Here is a 19,840-nt window from a genome sequence, read left to right on the forward strand (position 1 = left end):
CTGACAAGTTTAGTCTGGAAACCTGTTTTTTTTTTTCTTTTCTTTTTTTAACGCACAGTTTATTAGCAAAACTTTCATAAGGAAAAATATAAGGGAAACCAACCCGTCCTGGGTTTCGAAACCCAGGACGGGTTGGTTTCCTTAATATTTTTAGTTGAAAATCCACTCGCTAGGTAGGCCAAAGTAGCAGACCTCTTATCCGCTAGGCCATGGATGCATGAGGGATTTCGCGTCAACTTTTTAGGAATATAAATAGAAAAAACGAGAATGCACATCTCCTGTTTTTTATTTTTTATTTTTTTCATTTCTTTCTATTACCAATTTTAGCAATCTCAAATATACTTGCCGCAGCTAAAGTACAGCAAGATGTTTACTTTCAGTCGTGATTAAAACCTGTTGAGTCCCGCTACGACACAGGAATCAAAATTTTGTAATCGGTGCGAGAACAGTAGCCGTGGTTCCAGCCGGCCCGATACGCGCCCAGGCATAACTACTCCATGGCCGATCGCACCGCTGAAGTATCGTATCGAAGGTGCAAAAACGGTCTGCTAAACTTGAGGGATCACGGATCCCAAAGCATGCTTGGAAGTCACTACACACTAGAGTCGCAGCTCTATATAATGACTGTAGAAGTCACCTGTGTCGCAGACGGAATCTGCGCGAGGAAGACCGATGATTCAACCCAGCGAGAACGCGCTTGAGAGCAGACGACAAAACACATCACTTCCGCAAATAAAAAAACAAAAAAGAAACATAGTGCGTTATTTTTTAGACGATTACTGCGCCCCAACTTCCAAGCAGCACACCATTGCTTGACCAAATAGGCCCGCAACTGGCAAATATTGGCTCCAATGTTAGCCTAATGTTGATTTTCTCGAAACCGCTACCCGATCCAACGTTGGACCATTAACTAATGCCAATGTAGGACCACGATTCAACCAATATTTAGGCTAATATTGGACCATCATTTATGCCATCCTTGGACCGCCTTTTAACCAAAATTTAAGCCCAACACTGGGCCACAATTTCACCAACACCTAAGCCATCATTGAACCACTATTGATTGTGAATCCTACAACCAATATTGGCATCAAAGTTTAGTCACTGGCTTATCCAATATTAGCAACCAACCTTATGCCCTGGCTATTTAAATTTTGGCATCCGATTTCAAGCGCGGGTTGTACTATTTTCGGCAGCCATATTAGCGGACATGCAGCTTTCTTTTCAGATGTATTTATAGTGATCAGTTGAACACTACATATACATCTGAAAAGAAAGCTGCAGTAAAGAAGCCACATTCACTGTGGAATTTTTTTTTATCGCATCCAGGTAAATATAGAAGCATGCAATTCAAAGTGTACGTACCGTCAATTCATTTTATTAAGTATTACAATTAAAGAAAAATTAAAGCAAAAATGAGTCCCAGGATTCACCCCTGCAAGCTTTGAACCGGGCAAGAACGTGGTGGGATCGCACGCAGAGTTCTGGGCACAAAGTTGTGAAAGAAACAGAAGCGAGGGCCTCGATTCAGGTGCCAGTTCCCACTAGGCCACCTCATGCTACTGTAATTTTAAATATTCATTTACCTTTCATCTTCAGTCACTGTCAGTTCTCTCTTACCCTTGTCAATTATGAATATCGAAATAAAATATAGCGTTATTATTCGTCGCCCTTTAATCAACTGTTCGATTAATCGATTCAGTTGCTCTCTAACATAAAATCTCAGAAAGGCCTACCGACTCTTTTGATGTTTACTTTTCTATAATGAAACCTTTCTTCTCCAGCGAATATTTTTTGTTATTTTGTATACAATAAACTTGAGTATTCTAGGAGATAGCAGTACTGCCTTATATAACAAATAGATGAGCAAGTAAGACACCCGGGCCGGCTTGCGGCAATCAGCGCCCCAGCCGACAATGGGTGAAAAAAAGCACTGCAAAGGGTGGGGCGCGCGAGCGTCTTGAGATGATGTATGACTATGAGTCGCGCTCAGCTTCTGCGCTGGCTTTGACAGTGCTTTCCGTAGTCTCAGCTGAGACGCTGTTTCCAGCAAGCCGGCATAGGCGTTAACTGTTGCTTTGTTCGCCCGACTTGTCCTAACCCAGAGCTCAACCGATCTAGTATTAAATATTGATAGTGATTAAAGAAATTAATCAAATAGTAGAAAGGTTAATCCATAAATTGTTTAGCCCTATTCTTGCAACATCACAGGGTTCCTCAACCCTTCATCTAGCCTTAAGACCTGCTAATTACAATCTCACCATTTAAGTTAACACCTATATCTCTACGTTGATTTGGAAAAAAAAATTCTTTACATTTACGGCATTTGCGGCACAGAAATATGTAGTTACAAATGTACTAATATTTCCTCCATAATATTTACAAGTTATAAATCAAATCGCTGGACTTTTTCAGCTCACCAGTGTCAAATGTACTACGAAATTAACAGTTCAATAAATAGCCTGTTATACGAGAGGAACATTACAGTTGAACAGAACATAACGCTTGAATCAATCATGAATTTAAAATAAATCCCGCACGTAAAAAAAGCTTGACGAGTAAAGAAAATTACTGGCAAATACACTCACATAGCGCGTTGACATAAATTAAACTCCACTTCCAGTCAACAAACCGAATCTGGGCAAATAAGGGTTAACCTACGCTTCTGTGGTATTCAGCTTTAGACATACATCTTGCGACACGAAGATACCCATATTTTAACAGGAAAAATAAAATAAAAATGACTTCGAACATAAAAAATAACCAATCAAAACGCCTCTAATAATCTATTAAAAAAAAAAAAAAACTTACAATTAGCGCTGTACAAGGCCTGTCGGGCCGATCTCTGTGGGTTACAGGCTGGGCAGGCTGGACTCGTCGGAGATTCTTGTCACAGAGTTCGACGCAGTCCAAACTCATCGGACCATGACAAAGCGTACATTGCGTAGCAAGAACACATGTCCCCGATGGTCAAGAGGTCCTCTCTTTGTCACTCACATGGAAGGAAGGGCGGTTCGTTGCGTCTTTGGTCCGTCGAAGGTAGTAGTGACATGTATGCACACTACAAAGGAAGGTCACAGGTGTGTAGGGGCTGCCGAGAGTATATCCATGGTTTTGACTAGAGCCACTAAATGAGCTGCGTCTAGAGTATCGGCACTCCGTTCGCTGACATTGTTGTGGGCGCCGCCATTTTTGGTGCTCGTGCAGAGCAGACGTAGCTGCCGATCGTCATGATTCAAAAGTGCGACTTCCTCAACATTAGATTCGGTGTAAGGAAGCTCATGTAATATAGCTTTGCTTTGTCGCGAACTGTTTAAACATTTGTGGAGGACGAAAAAGCGGTTTCTGTGATTTCAGATAAAGCTTCACATAACTGCCAACCATGATTTTAAGCCACAACACGGCCAAGTGTCGTTACTCTGAAGCGTAGCTTATTTAGTGGCACAAGTTTTGACAATCCGCATGTTCAAGATCGCACTTGGTATTAAGACGGAATGCGCTGCTGGTGATCGGAGCTCTAAAACCACCGTTTTTGCCGTTTCCAGTAGAGGTAGCGTGGATGGTGAAGATGCCGAGCCCCTTCGAACGATAAAAATAGTCCGCTAAGCAATAAAATGCACTAACACAACTTAAAAACTGGCACCACGATGTACTGATATGCGCATGTTGATCTTGCAATTCTTTTCTCTTGGAGAAAAGAGCTGTTCCTGCCCGTTTGTAGTTCTCGGTTGCGCAACACTGTTCACGATGGCGAACTTCCCCGAAACAGTCGAACAGTCCCCACCGTCCTCCAGTCGGCCCCTACCTTATCGTGTGGCCTTGGTCAACGCGACCTCACTTTCTGTGTGTTTCGCTGGCTGGACTCCGTCACCCCTGAGCTGAGAGTGTGGAGGAAGCTAAGGTGCTCGGTGAACCAATTGCACGTCTAACTTTAATCACGTGATCACGCTCCTTACCGTAACCACACGCAGAGAGCGGGGTAGGTGATCACTGATCCGGCGGGCGCGTAGCTCCCATTGTACTGTCAGCTTAGGAATGAACGGATTCCTTGTCGCTCAAGGACGCCGAGTCCTCTTCGCCCACAATGGAGATTTGTGTGGGGAAAACGGGAGGGTAACTGTTCTCTCATCACGTCTCTCGCCCTTCCTGAGGTAAAGAGAGGGTGCGCCATGAGTTTAGCCGGGCGACCTTGGTAAGCATTCCGTTCCGAGGCCGTCAGGCTCGCCCCTCCCCTGTGCTCTCCCCTTTCTCAAATACTTTCGTCTGTCTCTGCTCAAATTTGCTATCCGGTATACACGTTTGCAAGACCGGCTTCAGGGCGCTGCCATCTTGCCTGTCTGGGGTGCGCTTGGACCAGTCATAATCCGATTACGAAGCCTTGCTAAGGCGTCGTAATCGGATTATGGCCGCTCCCGAGAGCGCACCCCACTGAGGAAGATGGCGGCGCCCTGAGACCGGACTTGCACACGTGTATACACCTTTCCAAATAACACTCGACCCCAGGGGCAACAAACCGTTTTCGAGCCCAGTCACTGAGTTTGAGGCTAGACTCTCACCGGCGTCCCTCCTAACCCTAACCGAGGGGACTGTGATTTCAACAGGCGCAGCCTGCGTAGGTGCAGTTTCAAACGCTGCTGGCGGCTGAATTCTCGTATTTTCCCGCTATATTTTGTGTTTCATGGTACACGTATGTTCCCGAGGACATTGAAAAAGCATTGTGCCACATTTGAAAAACAAAAAAAAAAGCTGTAAACTATTTTTGTTGGGTACGCGCGCGACAGGACGAACGCGGCTGGAATGTTTAGTTCTAGTTATTTGTTTTTTTTCTTAGGATAAATCTTGACGGCGCCGCGGGATTCGCCGCATGTGAAACGACAAAGCGCTTTGCTGTCAAAAATAAATTGTAACAGAAGAGGGCCGAAAGGCATGCATTTTTCACGCTCACAAATAACGTGTTTACCGATGGACAGGACACGGACATACGATTGAGAAGTGTTAACATCCGAACAATATATCGTACGTACCACACGATGCAGCGTTATCTGAAAAGAATTTATTTGAGAAAGATCTCAAATAACACAGTCACAGTCGACGACAGTCACATCTTGACGATAGGACGGAATCCGAGGTGACTTCGTTTTGGGGCACGTTTTCGGGAGAGCTTCCTTTTTTCACAACCGCACCAAGGCAAAGAAACAAACGCGACTGACCCGTTTCTCACCCCAACCCGGACAACTATTTTCGGAGATGACTGAGGATTCTACGCGGATTATCTCTGGGAGGGGGGAGAACAATGTTCGCAAAATCGCGTCGAGGGTCGTTCGACGTCCTTCACCTCCTTTGTTTCCCGCGAATGTCGAGTAGAAAAGCTTGAATGGCAGGCACTTAGCAGCCTTATTTCTCACAATGGAAGATAGCACAAAAAGGGTACGCAGCACGCATAAAAAAAATTAAGTGGAAACTTTCTAGAGGGGCGAGAAAACGTCGAATGCAAAACCGCAAAAACGTAGGTAGAGAACCGCGCCGAGCGGGTCTTCACAGTCCCAGAGAGCGACAGAAAATTTCTAGCTGATAGAGGGCGCGAGAGTCGCCCCAGCCGCATCAGCATCAGCAACATGGCGGCGGCCTAGGAGCGTTTTTTGGAAAGGTGTATAAAAGGCTCTTATCCGGTTGTCCCAAAACGAATGTGGTAAAGTTTGCTTACATAAGAAAAACAAAAACAAAAAACTCTAGAGCAAAAGGACAAAGAGCGAGTGGGAGACACGAAGCTCGAAACTCAACTTGAAGCCTACTGTCAAAATTAAAAAGTGACAATAAAAAATAAAATGGCTACCAACAAACAAAAAAAGGGTCGATATAAATTTCAAGAAAAATTGTCGGCCTTGTTGGCGTTCCCTCAGAAGCTAACTAGATTATGCTTCAGAATAAACAAAACAGGAAAGCATGCGCACAAAAAAAAAAAAAAAAAAAAACATCCACACAAACATGTGGGATGCGCTACATCGGTAGTCTAAAATATCAACGACAGATGGGCGATCGTACGTATGTAGCATGATAGCCCCACGTGCAGAATCCCTGTGGAAGCTTCAACCAGCATTGTTCCAATGACGGCATGATTACGTTACACACGCTCGCGTGCCCACTTATTGCCGCTTAAAGGGCCTCTGACACGCCCCCCCCCCCCCCCCCCAAATTTTTTTTTTCATGCTGGGCGTTAAAATGTTGTATCAGGATATCACCAAAGAATTGTTTCACTTTAGAGTTGCGTAGATTCTTTATAAAAAATAGAAATACGAAGCCAATTCAAAGTTCCCGCCAGTGCACTGTGACGTAACAGTGTACCGCAAGAGGTCGGGGCGGTCAGAAGGGAGGCATCACTGGAAATCACGTGAGCTGTCTCACTCCTCCTGCTTACCGCGTCCGCGCGTAATATCGTTTTTATATTTTTGTTATTCTCCGCACCTGCGCGAGAAATTCAAGCATACAAGGTTTCTTTATTTGCTTTTCATCGTTTAATGAGCCTGTAACGGTAGAAGAAGAGGAGTCAGTGAGCCTAGTCAACAAGTTCTGCTCATGTTCTAGAAAAAACACGTACTTTATACTCGAAGTTTACTTGTACTTGGTACACTCACCAGCTCGTATTCTCTAGACGGTAAACATTTTCAGCCTGGAGAGTATCCGACGATTCGACGACCTCGGTGTCTGAACCTTCAGCAATGCGATCGGGCGTGTCGTATGCTACACCTCCTAATTTCTGCGAGCGTTCTAATTTTTATTTTCAAAACTTGATAGCTTGTTTTGTCCCCAGTATGGCTCTGTACGATCGGACTGATGGCATGCACTCCTGCACTGGCTTGTACCCGCAACGCTTTGACCATTGACCTCCATCACGTCAATCTACTGACTCTTCGTCCTCAACTTTTACAGCGCGCAAACTAACAAACGGTGCAGTGATAAAAAGCTAGTGGAACTGAAACTTCGTTTTCTACAATCGATCGTGGAGAAGACAAAAAAAGTCTTAAGCACGGTCGTGGGAAGCACGAGAAGCGACACTCACGTGACTTCCGGCGAACACAATTTAGTGACGTAAGTCAATGCTTCCCTTCTGACCGCTCCGACACCTTGCGGTACACTGTTACGTCACAGGGTACTGGCGGGCACTTTGATATTTTTTGGCGTGTCAGAGGCCCTTTAATTAAAAGCAAAATGCTCCGCCGTCACGGTGAGGACCCGGCCACCTGATCTGGGGATTCGCGTCATTGGTTCCTGATGAAACTGGCCATTTTAAGGCGGGGCAAAAGGGCAATGTGTCAGTCGTGGTCATTTCACACGGTCATTCGTTTCATCAAATAAGGAATTCAGGTTCATTTGGGGTGAGGTATAATGAAGTGTGTATATAGGTTAGGTTTGTTTTTGTTTTTTTTCAAAATAAAATTTAGTTGCTTGTAGCGCTCCGAGTGCACGCCTACTTCTTTGTGCTCATTTTTTTTGCGTCTTTAAGTATAATAGCGAGTTCGTTTCACAACACTCGTGTCCACGCGTGCCCACTCGCGGCGTAAAGCGAGTTCGTTTCGGCAGGCACTCCACGAGTGGTTGCACTCTCCGAGTTCGTTTCAGCGGCGGCAACCCTACGCGTGCATGTACTCGCTGCACCGAGAAAATCGGGCGTGCGCCAAAGTGCAATCCCGTCATGCCTCGCTCCGGCAAGGCCGGCGAGGAGCGGGAGCAGACGACGAGGGTTCGTCTGCTATGATGTGTCGCGGAACCGAAAAGAAAAAAAAGTAGATTTTCTGATAGAAATCGCGTCCCGCGTGCAACATAATCAAACGCGAGCTTGAATTGTGAGCGTCTGCTATTTCATAAAGAAGCAATTAACAACCCGTGCTTTATTTGCAGGTTTTAAGTCGCTCTGTTACCGTACAGACGCTGAAATATACCAGTGTCTCAAGAAATGCTCAGAACAAACGCATCAGCGGCCCCCGAGATGTTTATCCCCATCCGTGTGCGGATGCAAAATTTAACATTTGTCGACAAAACTCCCCCAACAGATACCTCTGTCTGCCCAATAAGCATACGAGAAGGCTAAACATAGTGACGTTACTCGAGGCTTGGGCAACATCATCATGTTTAACACTTACCTACGTCAGCTAACTTGCCCCGATGTATTTTGTTCGAGAAAGCTCTCATTCTCGACGTCCTCACCTGATCCTCCTGTAATGACGATCGAAATCGAAAGTCCCACGAAAAGCTTTGCTGGATATTCCAACAGACTAGTTTTAAGCCATACCCTTTCAGTGGTTCACGCATAATACCATGCTCGAACAGATCAAGCTTCTGCTCGGACAGCCTCATCAGTTTTCTTCACTGCAAACGCGACCAGCTGCTTTGTAGACAGCTGGATGCGGAAATTTACGCCGTCTGTAACTATCTCTACGACAGCCGAGTTGTTTGAAGTCATCGCATCTGTGAACAACGGGTTGCAGCGTTCAACGTTTGTATAGATAAACGTTGGTAGTGACTACACTCTCGCATTCCCACCCATCACTCCGAACAGAAAGGCGCTAGTTCCGGTTTGAGGTCGGTACTCTTTCTACAACATAGATGGCGGCATCATCAGTCTTCTGCACTCGGTGCATTTGGCGTGTTCGTTTGAGTCCAGTTCTCCGTGCAACACTCTGCGAGTGCGATCCATTCTGGGGATTTTGGGAGAGAACTCGAACGGTGCCAGTGCGCGTGAAACGAACTGCACCTGACGTCACTTCCGGTTAGACTCGAAATCGAAACGATCGAAACCAACATTGTCGTCTGCTATCAGTGCCTTGACGCCATGTTGGAGGCATTCTGCGTCTTATTGTGGGAGCGGTAGTGCCGTAGTCAGAGAGCCGTCTTTTTATAGTCACATGTCAGAATATATTTTTTTTTAGTCAATCGCAAAGAGGTTCCTCATCTGACACAAAGTGTTGTCCATAAACCCGCAGTTGGGGTACGAAGCTTGTCTGTCGGGATTATAGTGTCAACATAATAATCTAGAGCGAAATTCCCATGCATTTGGCCACGACGGAATGGCGAGGCATAGACCCGTGGACATAACGGCGGCCCTAGTTGGCGGTCCCGATGAACCCATTTTGGTTGCGACGCCTTAATATGCACAAAGAAACAGCAAAACATATATAATTTCTGTACCACGCTATTTTCTTTTTTACTTTGCAGAAATTCACCTGAATCGCGCGTTGACAAAATTAAACAAAGTTTACAAGCGCTCGAGCAACTTCAACTTCTCGAGGCAAAGCTAACACGCCTAAACCGGCCTATTTAAGCATGCTTCCAGTAATAAGCTAAAGGTATTTCCAGACTAACACTGACCATTATATGCCACTGTGTTCTTGCAATGTCGATGAGTAGATTCTGCATAATTTTTATGTGCACGTTTAGCGTGACATAAGAACATTAGAAAAGCGGGTTCAAAACTTCGATCCACGAAGTTCCTTCAGCGTGGCGCAAGGGTGCTCCGGCATACCTTAAGTTAAGCAAGCTTTATGTTATCAGCTCCACTCAATATCGGTGACCTAAATTTTGGTCCCAAATTGTCGCTTTGCCTGTTATGGCTTATCTGTCGACACCTTTGTATGATGGTAAGGGGTACCAGTTATCCTAAAAATGGTGCAATGTCCATCGTGTCCGCACTTTATCCCAGCCTGTCTTTCACCCTGGTAGCCAAAAAAATTAGGTGAGCTTTTGTCGGTGAGCTTTTGTCCGGTTACCTAGTGAGCTCGTGCACAAATAGAAACTCAGTGCGACGTCATTTGCTTCCTCATAGAGACGCGGTCAATTAATCTTAATTTTTTTTTACTCGCCTTGCAATTTTTTTTTACATCTCTTTTAAGCATCTCTGATTGTTCTTCCCCACCATGGCAATCCCGTCGCTTTTGCTTTATGACATACCACTCCCGTCTACGTAATCTTTCGGGATTTTCATGATAAAATTGATACCTGAACGTTAAGTCATGGTCACACTGCTCATAAATCCTACGAAGGACGGTCTGCGGACAGATTCGAACGCGAGTCACCGCGAGGTCCATTCTTCGAATGCTGCAGGGCAATGAGTTGAAGAAGAGACATGGCACACGGCATTCGAAACACGGATCTCGCGGTGAATTGATCGTGTCTGTCAGACTGTCTTTTGCATGAGCTGTAAGCGGTGTGAGCCGGGTTTCAATTTAGAATTCCATGTCGGGCCCCTGGATCAAAAAGGAGCAAATCCCATTCCGTAGATCTCCTCATTTGTTTTGTATCCAAATGTTTGCTTAGAAGACTTTTTCTTTGCAAATTACCTAGATCGATCGCACACACAATTCGGAGTGCACAGAATATGTACTATGTGCGATAGGCTTAGCTGCCCTCGTAGGAGTATTTTGCATTTTTTTTTTGGCCACCTCAGACACCACAGATCAAGTGTACTCCGAATTTATCCGTGGGATCATGGTAAGTTTATTTTTCTTCTGTTGGCAGGGGCGCAGAAAAAACTGAGGTTCTGCCTCTTGCCTTCCACTGTGAGGGCTTACAAAGCCGGAAGTAGTAGTACGCGACGAAACGAAGCTCCTGACCTTGCTGCGTGAAGACACTGCGCCAGTCAACCTAGAGGGGAGCCAAGAGGCTTCTATTCAAACAGGGCTTGTGCCCGCGCCCTATTGGGCAAGCACATAGAAGACGAAGATGTTGAGACAATATACCGATCTCACTAAGTGTTTGGCGCATGCGTGACGCCGCCATAACTTTATTTTACATAAAGCAAACGGCAGTGCACGAAAGGGCTCGTGCTCCACACTCGCAGAGCTCCAGCGCAGTTGTCGCACATGCGGAAAGACTAAAGTTCCCTCGATGCATTGCCGCAGCGTGGTCAAACTGGCTGGTGAGATCGGTCTATTTAGAAGCCCCCTGTATTATAGCGAAAGCTAGAGCACGAGTTCATAGCACTGCACGAGGATCTGGCTGCACGAGAGCTCATGCAGCGGGATTACGTTGTTTCGCTTTTCCGGACTTCACTCTGTCGTTACAATCGCTCGCTCAAAATATATGTTAAAAAAAAGAAGGTTTTTAGGCCACGGTGGAAGACATTTTTCTTCCACCGTGCTCCACGCCAGACTCGTCAAACCAAACAGGTCTCCAAGCAGAAAGGAGCAAAAACAGGGCGCGCCATCTATCGGTTTTCTTTCCAACGAATTCCCGCGTCGACGAAGGAGCCACGCGTGTGCTGATCGCTCTAATCCCCACCCCCGTTATCGGCCCTTACGCTTCCCTAAGCCTTGCCGCCGTGCCCGGCCTTCCCCCCTCTTTCGGCCTCGACACCCCTCCCGGCCCTTTCGCAGTCGTCGGCCTAGCCCCAGCACTCGGCAGTTCCGGCTCGCTCGGCCCTAATCCACGCTCGGCCCTTCCGCGAGGGTCGGCCCAGGGGGGATGCTGCCGGGGATTGGAGCGATCAGCACACGCGTGGCTCCTCCGGCGTCGCGGGAATTCGTTGGAAAGCAGACCGATAGATGGCGCGCCCTGTTTTCGCTCCTTTCTGTTTGGAGACCTGTTTGGTTTGACAAGTTTAGTCTGGAAAACTGTTTTTTTGTTGTGGTTGTTTTTTCTTTCTTTTTTTAACACACAGTTTATTAGCAAAACTTTTATAAGGAAAAATATGAGGGAAACCAACCCATCCTGGGTTTCGAAACCTAGGACGGGTTGGTTTGCTTAATATTTTTAATTGAAAATCCACTCGCTAGGTAGGCCAAAGTAGCAGACCTCTTATTCACTAGGCCATGGATGCATGAGGGATTTTGCGTCAACATTTTAGGAATATAAATAGAAAAAACGAGAATGCACGTCTCCTGTTTTTATTTTTTCACTTCTCTCTATCACGAATTTTGGCAATCTCAAATATACTTGCCGCAGTTAAAGGACAGCAAGATGTTTCCTTTCAGTCGTGATTAAAACCTGTTGGGTCCCGCTACGATACCGGAACCGAAATTTTGTGATCGGTGCGAGAACAGTAGCCGTGGTTCCAGCCGGCCCGATACGCGCCCAGGCATAACTGCTCCCTGGCCGATCGCATCACTAAAGTATCGTATTGAAGGTGCAAAAACGGTCTGCTAAAACTGAGGGATCACGGATATCGCAATGCACGCTTGGAAGTCACTACACAGTAGTCACAGCTCTATATAATGACTGTAGGAGTCACCTGCGTCGCAGACGGAATTTGCGCGTGCAAGACCGATGATTCAGTCCAGCGAGAGCGCGCTTGAGAGAAGACGACAAAACACATTACCTCCACAAATAACAAAAAAACAACAACAACAATAAGAAAAATATAGTACGCTATTTTTGAGACTATTATTGCGCACCAAGCAGCACACCATTGTCAGACTAAATTTGCCCGTCACTGGCGAACATTGGCTCCAATGTTGGCCTAATGCTGATGTTCTCGAAACCACTACCCTATCCAACATTGGACCATTAATTAATGCCAATGAAGGACCACGATTCAATGAATATTAAGGCTAATATTGGACCGTCATTTATGCCATCGTTGGGCCGCCTTTTAACCAAATTTAAGCCCCACGTTCGGCCACAATTTTGCCAACACCTAAGCCATCACTGAACCACTATTGATTGTGAATCCTACAACCAATATTGGCATCCAACCTTATGCCCTGGCCACAGTGGCGTACCAACTTGTTTTTGAGTGTGTGTGTGTGTGTGTGTGTGGGGGGGGGGGGGGGGGGCAAACCAGACCCCCCCACCCCCGGGTCGCATATTTTTACCAGTGATGGGCCGGACTTTTGCAAAATCAAAAATTCAGCGCAACTTTTGCCGAACTTTTCTGAAGATTTGGCAATGGTTCGGGAAAAATACACTGTTACCAGACTTAACATTGTTATTTATTTTTTTCTGACGAAAAAAGTTTTTTTTTTTTTTTTTAACATAAATACATGTAGTGCCTATTGACACAGTTATGACTAAATAAGGTGATATTCTACAAGATAATTGTATCGATGTCGCTTTTGTGTCTTTACTGGCAATTTTATTGTTTGCTTGCAGAAAGTGGCGTGACAACGAGGTTGGGTAGTAGCCGGCGCAGTCACGAATCACGCTACGAGAGTTTTGGTTTTGAGGCTTCATCAGTGCACGCCTGCAAGTGTGTTTACATTGTTAAAATAAAGGAAATCACCTCGTTCTTACGTTTTCTGGGAGTCACCGTTTTATGCGTGAAAACGAATGCAACGGTTGTTGAGCCTTCACCAGAAGAGATAACAATACTGTAAATATGCATGTTTTTCGATTTGAGTCATTTGACGTCAGCTTAGCATGAAAGTATGCGTTCCATATTCACAACGTTACGTTTTTAATCTTTAAACTCCAGTTTCTGTGGTTAGGACACAAAGGGACGTTTAGGATGTTGGGGAGAGTTAGGAATGTCGGACGTGCAACGTCACGCATGATAGTTCTGTGTTTAGTTTTATGCAGATACATGAAAATCGCGAAATAACGCAAACTAAAAAGCAATATTATTCTGGTTTGGCACAAACTGCTCTTGAGCCGAAAACAGGATTGTTATAATAATAATAATAGTAATAATAATAATAATAATAACTTTATTTGCACATACTGGAAGGTGCCCATGTGGTGGTGTGCGGGGCTAGGCAGATAGGTGAAAACACTTGCGCAGAGCGCCTGCCAGCCAGACTTGTACATAGTTGAACTACTTCACTCAAGTTACTGTAGTCTCACTACTTTTCTGGGTAGTTTAGTAACTTTCAATTCCATTTCTATTTTGGTAATTAGTAGTTTGCTTTAACTACATTTCCGAGTGTATATATACACTCGGAAATGTAGTTAAAGCAAACTACTAATCTTCAAGGGCTGGATGTCCCGCCTAGGTATACGCTGTCGTCCTACATCGAGTTCTCATGCGGTGCCTTCCTGCTGACCTGGCTATACTATACCGGCAGAAGTTAAGGGAAGCAGCACTGACACCATCAGCCGACACACCTGACATGCGCCGGGAAGAGCAGGTCCGCGTCATCATGCTATTTCTACAGACTCAAGTGGAGGTTCGAGAAGACGTCCAAATGGAACACCCAAGTCACTCCCCCCGGTATGGGTCATCACCGATACCACGTCCAGAATCCGTACAGGCGAGCAACCCTTCAGCACTCGCGCTTTCGACTGAGGCTGCTGGCTACCGAGCGGCCACGTGCCCTTTGTGTGATACCATCCAGCACGAGGTACAAAACTGCCAAGCTAGACTTTCAACACAAGAAAAAGGAACCAAGCTTGCGCGAGCACGCTGCTGCTTCAAATGCGGCAAGCGAAATCACATCGCTCGTGTTTGCCGTTCGTGCAGGAACTTGACATGCGCCACTTGTAGAGGTCACCACCTGACTATACTCTGCGATCTATTACGTCCCACATCAGCCGCATCGGAAAACCCAGACCCAGGAGGACTTCCTGAGGGCAGCGCAACAGTCGTGAGCGCCCCAACCACCAATTTCCGCTCTTCTGCTGTATTGCTTCAAACTGCTGAACGTGGGCCCTAGGGACACCGAGACACCTCCTACTGAGGCTGTTACTGGACAGTGGGAGTCAGCGCACGTTTATACGGCAGGGCATTTCCGAAAAACTGGGCTGTGAAGTCGTTGGCCGGGAGGCGCTTACTATATACACATTTGGAAACACAGCCACCAAACGGTCCTGTCGACGAGTGGTTGTCACCCTCCATAGCCATCAAAGCAATCAGAAGATATCACTCGAAGCACTTGAGGTCCCAGACCTGCGTACAGTATCACACCAGCAGCTAGATGACAATCTACTGAGGCAACTTCATTCCAGCGGACTTCAAGCCGCCGATATCATCCCTGCTGGAGCTCAAAGCAGAGTGGACAACGACGTCGGCGTTCTGATAGGCTCAGACTTCTACTGGCAAGTCGTCACGGGACGAATCCAGCGCATGAATGACGACCTCACCGCCGTAGAAACCATATTTGGCAGGATGGTCCAAGGGGCCTACTCTCAAGCCATCAACGACCAGCTCCAGGCGCACATCCAGACCATCGGTATCCTGGTGGCCGAGAAGGCGGAGCTTCAGTCGGCGCTGTCTCAGAGCCAGCAAACCACCAAGCAGAAGGCCGTGGAGACGGAAGAGCTGCAAGGAAGACTGAAGGCGGCTAGAGAGAGAAACTCAGACTTGGAGCGAAAGCTGAACTCTGTCAGCAGCCAGAGCCAGGTTCAGGAGAAGAGTTTCCGAGAGTACCTCAGGGAAATCGAGAGGCTCAAGACGGAACAGTACAAATCAAGCAAATCAATTGAGGAACTGAAGCAAGAACGTTCTGAGTTGAGCAACCAGCTTGGCAAGAAGACGAAGGACAATGAAGCCCTTCAACAGGAGCTTGGCGACGTCAAGAGGGAGCTGTTCTTGGCGCAGCTTAATGCTCCGCAGCTCGAAGATGCTCAGGCCTTTGAGAATGTGTACAGCCAGTTGAAGGAGCTTCACCAAGAGAAGTTGGGCATGCAGAAGAAAGTCAACAAGTTCAAAGATGCGATGGAGCAGATTGCGGCACAAAAGCGGCCGATGTCCTCTCACTACCAGTCGTACGTGGACCGGCTATCAGCAGCTGGAAACAAGCAAGGCAATGCTGGAGAAACGAATACCCATGGGTTCTCCACTTCACATATAAGAGTCAGACAAGGACGTCTCCGCGTATTCAACCGGGAGACATTGTTATCGTAAGTAACGACACGCCACCGCTCGTATGGGAACTTGGAAGAATAACAGCAACATTTCCTGGAAGAAACGGCATACCAAGAGTGCGCTGTTCGCCTTGCGAGCGGACAAGAAATTCGGCGCTCTATGCAAGGTCTTCTCCTTCTTGAAGGCAACATATCAAACTAAGAATTGGCACAGAACGATGGACATTCCTTGTTTGCTACAAGCATATTGCGTTACCATGACTTCACTCAAACGGTGTGAGGATTCGGCAGAGTGTTTATTCAACTTGTTTTGTGTATTTTGTATCCACCATTGACCTTTCATGAGTTCGTGTTTTCTGCGCTGCTCTTTACCGTCTTAAACTTCCTCATCTCGCGGTATGGGAATGCATGGTCTCATCTCCAGGCCGGCGCGGGAAGTTGTTGTAGATTATGCCATCTGGTAGCAGGTAACGAGAGGAAAAGGAGGTAGAGGAGCGCAGAACCACGAGATCATGAACGGCGCGAGAAGGAAGGATAAACCGACACCATCGAAACGGACGTGCCCGGGATCTTTTCCTTAACACCTGGGACTCAAGGATACTCACACGCAACGCCATTGGCCAAGTAACTCCTTTGTTGCGGTATAATTTCAAGGACAAAAGCGATCATTTTCATTCAATCTCTCCTTTGCGAAATTTGATGACGTAACTCGGGGATCGCAGTACACCCAAGTGACGATATTTGAATGCGGTTCATAGATTGGACCCGAGCATTGCGTGGGCACTCGACTTGGGCTCGTGACAATTGCTAGCTCGAGAAGCATTCGGGTTGTGACCTGTGTCCAATCGCTGCAACGACGACAACAGCCGAGCCATAACAATGTCTGGAACTCAGCGCGTGTCCTGCGCTTTGCCAACCCCAGCGTGTGGCTATGATCAACACTGGCGGCATATAATCGGCTCCAGATCACGTGGCCGCTTGTTCTGGCTGCGAGTTGAGGGGGTGAACGCTGCTCGTTTTTCTTAAATTTTTTTCTGGGACTTCTACTGCGTGGGGTGAAAAACGAACGCGTGTTTCATAGGTCATTAACGTTAGGGATCCGTTTTAAACGGTATTTGTGCACAGTACAAAAATTGTTGCATCGCTCCTTTAAGCATGCTTCCAGTAATAAGCTAAAGGTATTTCCAAACTAACATTGTCCGTTATACGCCACTGTGCTCTTGCAATGTCGATGAGTTGACTCTGCCTAACCTTTATGTGAGCGTTTAGCCTGACGTAAGAACATTGAAAAAGCGAAGTTACCGAAGGGTGACTTCGCTTCTTCGGTCACTCTTCGGGTTCAAAAACTTCGGTTCACGAAGTTCCTTGGGCGTGGCACAAGGGTGCTCCGGCATGACTTGAGTGAAGCAAGCTTGATGTTATCAGCTCGACTCAATATGGGTGACCTAAATTTTGGTCCCAAATCATCGCTTCGCCTGTTATGGCTTATCTGTCTACACCTTTGTATGGTATACCGTATGGGATACCAGTTCTCCAGTTCTCCTAAAATGGTGCAATGTCCATCTCGTCCGCACTTTATCCCAGCCTGTGTTTCGCCCCGATAGCCAAAAAAATTAGATGAGCTTTTGTCCGGTTACCTAGTGAGCTCGTGCGCAAATAGAAACTCAGTGCGACGTCAATAGACCGATCTCACCAGCTAGTTCGAGTACGCCACCGCTGCCACCATGCATCGTGGGAGCTGCAGTCTTTCATGCACGTGCGACAACCACGCTGGAGATCTGCACGAGCAGAGCACGAGGCCGCATGAGCTGTCTCGTGAACTGGTGTCTGCCTCCTATGAACTACAGTTATGGCGGCGTCACGCATGCGCGGAACGCTTAGTGAGATCGGTGTATTGCTTTCTCACAGAAGCGCGGTTAATTAATCTTAATTCTTTTTTTTACGCCCCTTGCAATTTTTTTACATCTCTTTTAAGCAGCTCTGATTGTTCTTCCCCGCCATGGTAATTCCGTCGCTTTTGCTTTATGACATACCGCCCCCGACTACGTAATCTTCCAGGATTTTTTTGATAAAATTCATACCTGAACGTTAATCCGGGGTCACACTGCTCATAAATCCTACGAAGGACGGTCTGCAGACAGATTCGAACGCGAGTCACCGCGAGGTCCGTGCTTCGAATGCTGCAGGGCAATGGTTTGAAGAAGAAACATGGCCCGGCGGCATTCGAAACACGGATCTCGCGGTGACTCGATCGTGTCTGTCATACTGTCTTTTGTATGAAGTGTGAGCGATGTGACCCGGGTTTCGATTTAGAATTCCACGTCGGGTCTTTGGATCAAAAAGTAACAAATCCCATTCCGTCACCTCATTTGTTTTGTATCCAAACGTTTGCTTAGTAGACTTTTTCTTTGCAAATTACCTAGATCGGTCGCACACACAATTCGGAGTGCACAGAATGTGTAATATGTGCGATAGGCTTAGCTGCCCTCGTAGGAGCATTTTGCACCTTTGTTTGGCCACCTCAGACACCACACATCAAGTGTACTCCGAATTTATCCGTGGGATCATGGTAAGTTTATTTTTCTTCTGTTGGCAGGGGTGCAGAAAAACAACTTCGAGGTTTTGCCTCTTGCTTTTGACTGTGAGGGCTTATAAAGTCGGAAATAGTAGTACGCGACGAAATGAAGCTTCCGACCATGCCGCCTGAAGACACTGCGCCAGTCAGCCTAGAGGGGAGGAGCCAAGAGGCTTCTATTCAAACAGGGCTTGTGCCCGCACCCTATGGGGCAAGCACATAGAAGACAAATATGTTGAGACAATTTATGAGCCCCGTGTATTATAGCGAAGGCTAGAGCACGAGTTCACAGCACGGCAAGAGGATCCGGCTCTACGAGAGCTCATGCAGCGGGATTACGTTGTTTCGCTTTTCCAGACTTCACTCCGCCGTGACAATCGCTTGCTCAGTCGCTCAAAATGTGTGCTAAAAAAAAAAAAACAGGTTTTTAGGCCACGGTGGAAGAAACACATTCTTCTTCCACCGTGCTCCACGCCATACTCGTCAAACCAAACAGGTCTCCAAACAGAAAAGAGCGAAAAAAGGGCGCGCCATCTATCGGTTTTCTTCCCAACGAATTCCCGCGACGACGAAGGAGCCACGCGTGCACTAATCGCTCTAATCCCCACCCCCGTTCTCGGCCCTTATGCTTCCCTTAGCCTTGCCGCCGTGCCCGGCCTTCCTCTCTCTTTCGGCCTCGACACCCCTCCCGGCCCTTTCGCAGTCGTCGGCCTAGCCCCCGCACTCGGCAGTTCCGGCTCGCTCGGCCCTAATCCACGCTCGGCCCTTCCCCGAGGGTCGGCCCAGAGGGGATGCTGCCGTCGAACTAGTCGAACTCACGCAAGTGTGTAAGCTAGCCCTTAGAGAGCCTACGCTCCTTCAGAGCCGTGTAATAGACCTTTTCTGCAAGTGCGCCGCCATCTTGAATTGACGTCACTTCCAGTATGGGCGAAAACATTGTTTTGCCTTTGCCAGGCCAATGTTAAGGATATAAGCGTAACTGTCACACTTTCTCGTTTTGCCTCCCCTTTATTTTTTTTACTATTTGCAGGTTGAAAAGTCTGATTATGTTTTCGTCGCGCATACCGGATACGCCTATTAGGTGGCTGAGGACGAGAGTCCTCAGCCACCTAATAGGAGGAGCGGGCAGAGCCACGGCATGCATCAGACGTAGTCACGTAGATAGAGGGAATTGGCATGCTCTCTTGGCCAACCAGAAGCCGAAAAGTACCCCTAGCGGTGGTAGCGAGAAACAGTTTTAATAAGAGCGTAAGAGTTAAATGTAGTAACTCTTCATGGTTGAAAATGTGGTTCACGTGATGTTTCGATTAAGATCATGCAAAAAGATGTAAAAAACGAATTTGCCGCTTGAACTCTGTTTTGCTCGGACAAAGTGTGACCGACCGGACGGCAGATTCCCGGCCTTCGGCGCCTGGCGTACGGATTATGTCGATCGTTCCGCTAGTCGCGCTCTTCCACCGTGATTTTGAATGACCGGGATTGAAACATCACGTGCACCATATTTTCAGTCACCAAGAGCTACTCCAACGCAGTTAA

Source organism: Ixodes scapularis, unplaced genomic scaffold (genome assembly GCF_016920785.2).
Source record: "Ixodes scapularis isolate PalLabHiFi unplaced genomic scaffold, ASM1692078v2 PGA_scaffold12__126_contigs__length_90152505, whole genome shotgun sequence".
Lineage (NCBI taxonomy): Eukaryota > Metazoa > Arthropoda > Arachnida > Ixodida > Ixodidae > Ixodes > Ixodes scapularis.